Genomic DNA, 8,804 nt, shown 5'->3' with positions numbered 1-8,804 from the left:
GAAGATATAGCGGGAGGAGGATGCATTATGTGAAGATATAGTGGGAGGAGGATGCATTATGTGAAGATATAGTGGGAGGAGGATGCATTATGTGAAGATATAGTGGGAGGGGGATGCATTATGTGAAGATATAGCGGGAGGGGGATGCATTATGTGAAGATATAGCGGGAGGAGGATGCATTATGTGAAGATATAGCGGGAGGAGGATGCATTATGTGAAGATATAGCGGGAGGGGGATGCATTATGTGAAGATATAGCGAGAGGAGGATGCATTATGTGAAGATATAGCGGGAGGGGGATGCATTATGTGAAGATATAGCGAGAGGGGGATGTATTATGTGAAGATATAGCGGGAGGAGGATGCATTATGTGAAGATATAGTGGGAGGGGGATGCATTATGTGAAGATATAGCGAGAGGGGGATGTATTATGTGAAGATATAGCGGGAGGAGGATGCATTATGTGAAGATATAGTGGGAGGGGGATGCATTATGTGAAGATATAGTGGGAGGGGGATGCATTATGTGAAGATATAGTGGGAGGGGGATGCATTATGTGAAGATATAGCGAGAGGAGGATGCATTATGTGAAGATATAGCGAGAGGAGGATGCATTATGTGAAGATATAGTGGGAGGGGGATGCATTATGTGAAGATATAGCGAGAGGGGGATGTATTATGTGAAGATATAGCGGGAGGAGGATGCATTATGTGAAGATATAGCGGGAGGGGGATGCATTATGTGAAGATATAGTGGGAGGGGGATGCATTATGTGAAGATATAGCGGGAGGAGGATGCATTATGTGAAGATATAGTGGGAGGGGGATGCATTATGTGAAGATATAGCGAGAGGGGGATGCATTATGTGAAGATATAGCGGGAGGAGGATGCATTATGTGAAGATATAGTGGGAGGAGGATGCATTATGTGAAGATATAGCGGGAGGAGGATGCATTATGTGAAGATATAGCGGGAGGGGGATGCATTATGTGAAGATATAGCGAGAGGGGGATGCATTATGTGAAGATATAGCGGGAGGGGGATGCATTATGTGAAGATATAGCGGGAGGGGGATGCATTATGTGAAGATATAGCGAGAGGGGGATGCATTATGTGAAGATATAGCGGGAGGGGGTTGCATTATGTGAAGATATAGCGGGAGGGGGTTGCATTATGTGAAGATATAGCGGGAGGGGGTTGCATTATGTGAAGATATAGCGAGAGGGGGTTGCATTATGTGAAGATATAGCGAGAGGGGGTTGCATTATGTGAAGATATAGCGAGAGGGGGTTGCATTATGTGAAGATATAGCGAGAGGGGGTTGCATTATGTGAAGATATAGCGAGAGGGGGATGTATTATGTGAAGATATAGCGGGAGGAGGATGCATTATGTGAAGATATAGTGGGAGGGGGATGCATTATGTGAAGATATAGCGAGAGGGGGATGTATTATGTGAAGATATAGCGGGAGGAGGATGCATTATGTGAAGATATAGTGGGAGGGGGATGCATTATGTGAAGATATAGTGGGAGGGGGATGCATTATGTGAAGATATAGTGGGAGGGGGATGCATTATGTGAAGATATAGCGAGAGGAGGATGCATTATGTGAAGATATAGCGAGAGGAGGATGCATTATGTGAAGATATAGCGGGAGGAGGATGCATTATGTGAAGATATAGCGAGAGGGGGATGTATTATGTGAAGATATAGCGGGAGGAGGATGCATTATGTGAAGATATAGCGGGAGGGGGATGCATTATGTGAAGATATAGTGGGAGGGGGATGCATTATGTGAAGATATAGCGAGAGGGGGATGTATTATGTGAAGATATAGCGGGAGGAGGATGCATTATGTGAAGATATAGCGGGAGGGGGATGCATTATGTGAAGATATAGTGGGAGGGGGATGCATTATGTGAAGATATAGCGGGAGGAGGATGCATTATGTGAAGATATAGTGGGAGGGGGATGCATTATGTGAAGATATAGCGAGAGGGGGATGCATTATGTGAAGATATAGCGGGAGGAGGATGCATTATGTGAAGATATAGTGGGAGGAGGATGCATTATGTGAAGATATAGCGGGAGGAGGATGCATTATGTGAAGATATAGCGGGAGGGGGATGCATTATGTGAAGATATAGCGAGAGGGGGATGCATTATGTGAAGATATAGCGGGAGGGGGATGCATTATGTGAAGATATAGCGGGAGGGGGATGCATTATGTGAAGATATAGCGAGAGGGGGATGCATTATGTGAAGATATAGCGGGAGGGGGTTGCATTATGTGAAGATATAGCGGGAGGGGGTTGCATTATGTGAAGATATAGCGGGAGGGGGTTGCATTATGTGAAGATATAGCGAGAGGGGGTTGCATTATGTGAAGATATAGCGAGAGGGGGTTGCATTATGTGAAGATATAGCGAGAGGGGGTTGCATTATGTGAAGATATAGCGAGAGGGGGTTGCATTATGTGAAGATATAGCGAGAGGGGGTTGCATTATGTTTTTTTTAAATTTTTTAAAATGTTTTTGCGATATAGCGATATAGCGAGAGAAGATATAGCGAGAGGGGGGTGCATTATGATATTATGTTGTTATGCATAATACTGCATAATAATACATGCATAATGCATAATGCTGCGACCTTCCGAAGACGGCTGTAATTACACCTTTTGGCCTCTTCGAATTCCTTCGCATGCCGTTCGGCGTTAATGACGCGGCCCAGGCCTTCCAGCGGCTGATGCACAGCGTGCTGCGCGACCTCACCTTCCTTTTCGTCTACTTGGACGACATTCTCGTTGCCAGCACTTCCCGGGCGGAGCACCTCGTCCACCTGCGCACGCTTTTTGAGCACCTCGGCCAGCACGGCCTCATCATTAACCCGGTGAAATGCCAGTTTGGCGTAACGGCCGTCGACTTCCTGGGGCACCGCATCACGAAGTGCGGGGCCATCCCGCTGCCTACCAAGGTGGAGGCAGCCACAAGTTTCCTGCGCCCTCGCTCCATCAAGGCCCTACAGGAATTTTTGGGGATGGTACATTTCTACCACCGATTCGTGCCTCGCGCTGCCCAACTCATGCGCCCCCCCTGTACGAAGCCCTCCGGGGCAAGCCGGCCAAGCACGTCGTCGCCTGGACCACAGAGATGGACGCGGCGTTCACGGGCGCTAAGCTGGCCCTCGCCAACGCGACCATGCTGGCGCACCCGGCGCTCGACGCACCCATCACCCTCACCGCGGACGCTTCCGACTACGCGGTGGGCGCCGTGCATGAACAGTGGGTGAACGGAGCTTGGCAACCGCTGGCCTTCTTCAGCCGGCAGCTTCGCCCTAACGAGCGCAAGTATAGCGCTTTCGACCGCAAGCTCCTCGGCCTTTACCTGGCTCTTCGCCACTTCCGCCATCTTTTGGAGGGCCGCCCGTTCACGGCGTTTGTGGACCACAAACCCCTGGTCTTCGCCATGGCCAAGGTTACGGAGCCGTGGTCGGCCCGCCAGCAGCGCCACCTCTCCGCCGTGTCCGAATTTACGACGGACATCCGGCACGTCGCGGGCAAGGACAACGCTGTGGCCGATTGCCTCTCCTGGTCTGGCGCGAACGCCGTCCACCTGGGTGTGGACTTCGCCCGCATGGCGGCCGACCAGACCGCCGACCCCATGGTGCAAGCCTTCCGGACAGCGGACACAGGCCTGCGGTTGGCCGATGTCCCCTTCGAGAACACAGGCACAGTTCTCCTGTGCGATGTCTCCCTGGGCCAACCTCGCCCCATCGTGCCCACCGGATGGCGGCGGCACATTTTTGACGCCCTCCACGGCCTTTCCCACCTGGGCCGGAAAGCATCACAGAAGCTCGTGGCAGCGAAATTCGTCTGGCACGGGCTCCGTAAAGACGTCCGTGACTGGGCCAATGCCTGTGTCGCCTGCCAGCGCGCGAAGGTCCACCGGCACACCCAGACCCCGTTGGCACCATTCGACGTGCCCGCGCGGCGCTTCAACCACGTCAATGTGGACCTGGTGGGACCCCTTCCCTCCTCGCGGGGCTTCACCCACCTCCTCACAATGGTGGACAGGACCACCAGGTGGCCGGAGGCCGTCCCGCTGGCATCAACAACATCCACCGACGTGGCACAGGCCTTCATTGGCACCTGGATTGCCCATTTCGGCGCCCCCTCGGACATCTCCTCCGATAGAGGCCCGCAATTCACCTCCGAGCTTTGGGGCGCGGTCGCCCAGGCCTTGGGGGTCAAGCTTCACCGCACCACGGCCTACCACCCCCAAGCCAACGGCTTGTGCGAGCGGTTCCACTGCTCGATGAAGGCCGCTTTCATGGCCAGCCTACAGGACGACGGTTGGGCCGACAGGCTCCCGTGGGTCTTATTGGGCCTCCGAACGGCCCCTAAAGAGGACCTCCAGGCTTCCACCGCCGAGCTGGTCTACGGCCAGCCACTGCGCGTGCCGGGGGAATTCATCCGTGACGCCACCGGCCCCTGGTCCGCGGCTCGCCAACGCTCGGTCCTCCAGGAGGCCGCCAGGAGATTTGCCCCCGTGCCCACGTCCCACCACGGCTGCCCCCAACCCCATGTCCCCCCAGCACTTCGCACTGTGGAGTACGTTTTTATCCGGCACGACGCACACCGGGGACCGCTCCGGCCGCTGTACGATGGACCTTTCCGGGTCCTGAAGAGGGACGACAAGTCGTTCACCATCGACATCGGCGGCAAGGCGGACCGCATCTCTGTGGACCGCCTCAAGCCGGCCCATTTGGACCTCGACCAACCTCCACGGTTGGCCCTTCCTCCACATCGGGGCTGTCCCCCGTGAACCAGGCCCCCCGCCCGACCATCCACCGCCCCGCCACCTACCACCCCCACACGAATCGTCAGGGGTCGTTTCGGCCGGGTCATCAAGACACCCCTCAAACGGACTCTCCCGGTGCATGTTAATTCTGGGGGGGGGCGCGTGTAGCGGTTACCGGTAGCATGACACAATTACCCTGCACCGGCCGATGACGCGACCGGCGAGCGGTCACGTGTCCGGACTCGCCCGGGCGTGTTGAGACTTGCCTTTACCGGGCGAACGTTTGCCTTGCATACCACGCCCCGTTGAGAGGCGTGGCTTATCTATTTGCATACCACGCCCCGCCTGAGAGGCGTGGCTTTTGTTTGTTGAGTTTCTGATATATATTGCCGCCCGTTCGATGGGCTGATTCAGTGCTTTGGAGTTCGTTTGAGTGAGTTGGGAATAAATAGCTCAGAGAAACCTAATTCCTGGCATCGTCCATTTTGTCCGATTTTATCGTGCGAGCACAGCTCCCACAGTAAGAGGCATAATCAGTAGCGGACTGGGTCTTAAAACCGGCCCGGGCATCCTTCACCTAGGTCGGCCCATTATTCATTTATATGTTGCTTATCTGAGAAAATAGACGAAATGCTTGAAAAAAAAAACTAAATAAAATCCACTAAAAATTAAATTTATTTTCAGTAACACAAGCACGAGAGTAGGTGCATGCGCAGTTTGCTGCTTCTGGCAGCCACACCATCAATGATATCCTTAGTTTCAAGTTTGGCCAGGATCCCTTTTTCCACAGACATCAACATGAACGCCTCAAGATGTTCTTGTGTCATTGTACTTCGCAAACGGCTTTTGATTCTCTTCAAAGCAGAGAAAGACCGTTCACTTGCCACTTGTGACACAGGCAGCATTAGCAGCAGCTTGTATGCAAGCCCAATGCTCTTGTAGACATCAGTGAAAAGGTTCAACTTGAGGAGCACCTTGTAGCAGCAGAGAGGACAGGCTTTACATGACTTTCATGTACTTGGCAGAGTCTTCCTGTCCTGTTCAGACTCACTGTCCTCCTGGACTGTATAAGCATCTGCTACTGATTCTTCCAGTGTTGACCATTGTTCTCCAAGGCTTCGCAGTTCTTTTCATAGTTGTTCCACAGTGACACCAATATCAAATCTCAGCAAATGTTTATGCAGCTCTTCCATAGCTCCCGATGGCACTTGATCAAAGTTCCTTGGGTGAAGAAGTGAGAGATCAGCATAGAATGTTGATGTTGCTGATCTGTCAAACCGCTGCTCAATGCTGCTCACAATAGTGTCCACTATTCAGTTGTACACTTCAATGCGATACTTCTTTACTGGGTCAGAAGCTGATGTAGCCTCATCTATGGACAGTTCGCCATCAATACGTTTGTGCTGTCTTTGCCGTTTTATAGGAAGGAAGGTTTTATAGGAAGGTTTTATAGGAGGAAGTTCCATAACAAGATTTACATCCATTTCATCCAGCTGGTCATTAGCCAGTTGAACAAACTTTGCAGCTGCATCATGACAAGCTTGGAAGTCATCCCGTAGCATCTGCATATTCTCTAGCAATTCATCCACCCTTCGGTGCACAGTCAGCAGATCCAATTGCACAGTTTGTAGATACTTGGAGAGCGCTGTAGTGTGGGAGAATACTTGCAGATATACTTGTGCAGTCAGAATTGTTTGAAACTGCAGGAGACTGTCAATGTATCCCTTCACCTTGGCCTTAACAGCTGCTTGGATCTGGTCAGCAACTAGTATGGCATTAAGAGTGGTGATAACTTCCATGAAAAGCGCTCCAGTTGGGTTGTTGAATGAACCAAAAACCTTCTTCAAGGCAGCATCCTTTGACCACCATCTAGTTTCTCCGATAGTTCCCATTCGTTTCACAATAGTGGTGTGTCGACTCCAGATGTTCATTTGCTGATAAGATTCCCGAAAGAATACTGCAATGTCATTCAGTAGTGATAACAGTGATGCGCTAGTCACCACAACACTTGTAGCTTCGGTCACAACGAGATTTAACACATGTGCGTGGCACCAAACATGGATCTGCATTGGAGCTTCCTTTGATAGCAGAGTACTGAAGCCTTTGTGGCGCCCCTGCATGTTTGCTGCACCATCAGGTGTTTCCAACACAGTTGTTGAGGCCAAGATTCAGTCCTAACAACACTTCAGAAACAAGTTGCACAAAAGCTTCGCCAGTAGATTCCTCACATTTCACCACACTCACTAATCTTTCTTGTATAGTGGCAGTGCTATCAACATATCTAAGAACAACAGAGCACTGGTCTTTTGTTGAGATGTCTTGAGTGGTATCAATTTCCACAGCAAACATGTCTGTTACTTCTTCAGAAATCCACTGACGTATCTTATCCCAGATAACTGTGATAACATAATTCACTGTAGTTTTAGACAGCAAAGTTACCAAGGAGCCTCGACCTCATGAACTCTTTGCCTTCTCATGTTGCTTCTTGCTGTTCTGGACAACGTGAGAGATGATCGGCTGTGCAGGAATCATACTTCTGAAGTAGTTTTACAACTTCCAGAAATGTACCATGGTCGATCTCCTCATTGTCAAGTGTGTATGCTGCTTCTTCATTACTTCCTCTGTAGCTCAGTCCCCTCTTACAAATGAGTTTGACCACATCCACAACTCTTTCCATCACTTGTCGTCTCTTTCTAACCTCATCATGATGGCTACGTGCAAGCAGGTGAGAAACGCTGGACTGTTGTCGATCTACCAGGTATGCTGTAGAGCATCTCGAATGAAAAGAAGAGCGTTCATGTTCTTCAACGCGTGTATGTACATGTCGCCAGTCAGTCATTCCCTCGATGAACGTGGACCAGTCTGAGGTGCTGGAAAACGCCAAGCACACTGAACAGTGAAGAGAATGATTGTCCTTGTTGTATGACAACCACCATCTGTTTGTACCATCTTTTCGCATGAAACACCTCTTGACCACTCGGTTGTCAGTTTTTTAATTAGGGTGGTAATTCCAAAACAGCAAACAATCTTCATCTCTACATGGTTTCTTAAAGTAGTTAATCGAGGGGTATCCCTCCTCTGCAAGTGTAGCAGCTGCAGCAGGTACATCTCCCTCAGCTGACCGCACCTGTTCGTGTTCACCAATTTGCACCAATTTGCACCAATTCTGCCGATTCAGCTGCCAATTGGTCATCTACTGATTCAACTGCCAATTGATCATCTACCATATTCAGCTGCTGATGGTCCAGCTACCGATTAGGTATCCTTATCCCCGTGTTCACTGACTTCACCAGGCCCAGTATTAGTACTCTTGAACAGATCCAAAAGGTTTCCGCACTTTGAAGCACTATCTGACAGTTTCTTTTTCTTTCGATCACGTTCCTTCTCAGCACCTCCGTTTCTTCTCTTCTGGTTTGCTTTATCCATTGTCGGTTACAGATGCAGATGCTGACATAATAAAAAAATTAGCATCGTAAGTCAGTTCGCGGCATTGTTGTCAATACTAGATCAGTAGTCAGCAGACCTATCTAAACTTACTTGGCCTGTCGACTCAAAATCCTGTTTACTGTTGACTTGGTAGTTTTTACAACGAAGGAAACACGTATCGGGAGTACATACGACATAGCGATTGTGAATGTAACAGCTCTGAGGCGTCTTTCGCTTCGCATCGCAGTGACAGTGAGCACCAATATGGCGGCCGTAAGACTAAAATCTGGCTTAAAACCCCCTCACCTCACAGCCCACAGCCTTCCACCAGACATATTAACACGCTCCTCCACCTTCATTCCCGTTCTTCAAAGCAAAGCGGTAAAAATTGTTGTGTCGCCATTATATATGACGAGCAACGGTACCTGCCCTAAGGGCGGGGCTTCAATTAGGAGGCGCGATTTATATAAACATCCGTTAAATATCACACGCAAATCATCAAAATCTAAACAGTATTTTTAGAATTTCAATAAAAAAACCACATCACTGTTAATATCGGTAAATATTATTCCATCGT

Source organism: Myxine glutinosa, chromosome 11 (genome assembly GCF_964187855.1).
Source record: "Myxine glutinosa chromosome 11, kmMyxGlut1.1, whole genome shotgun sequence".
NCBI classification, from domain to species: domain Eukaryota; kingdom Metazoa; phylum Chordata; class Myxini; order Myxiniformes; family Myxinidae; genus Myxine; species Myxine glutinosa.
Note: the sequence above shows the minus strand (reverse complement) of the source record.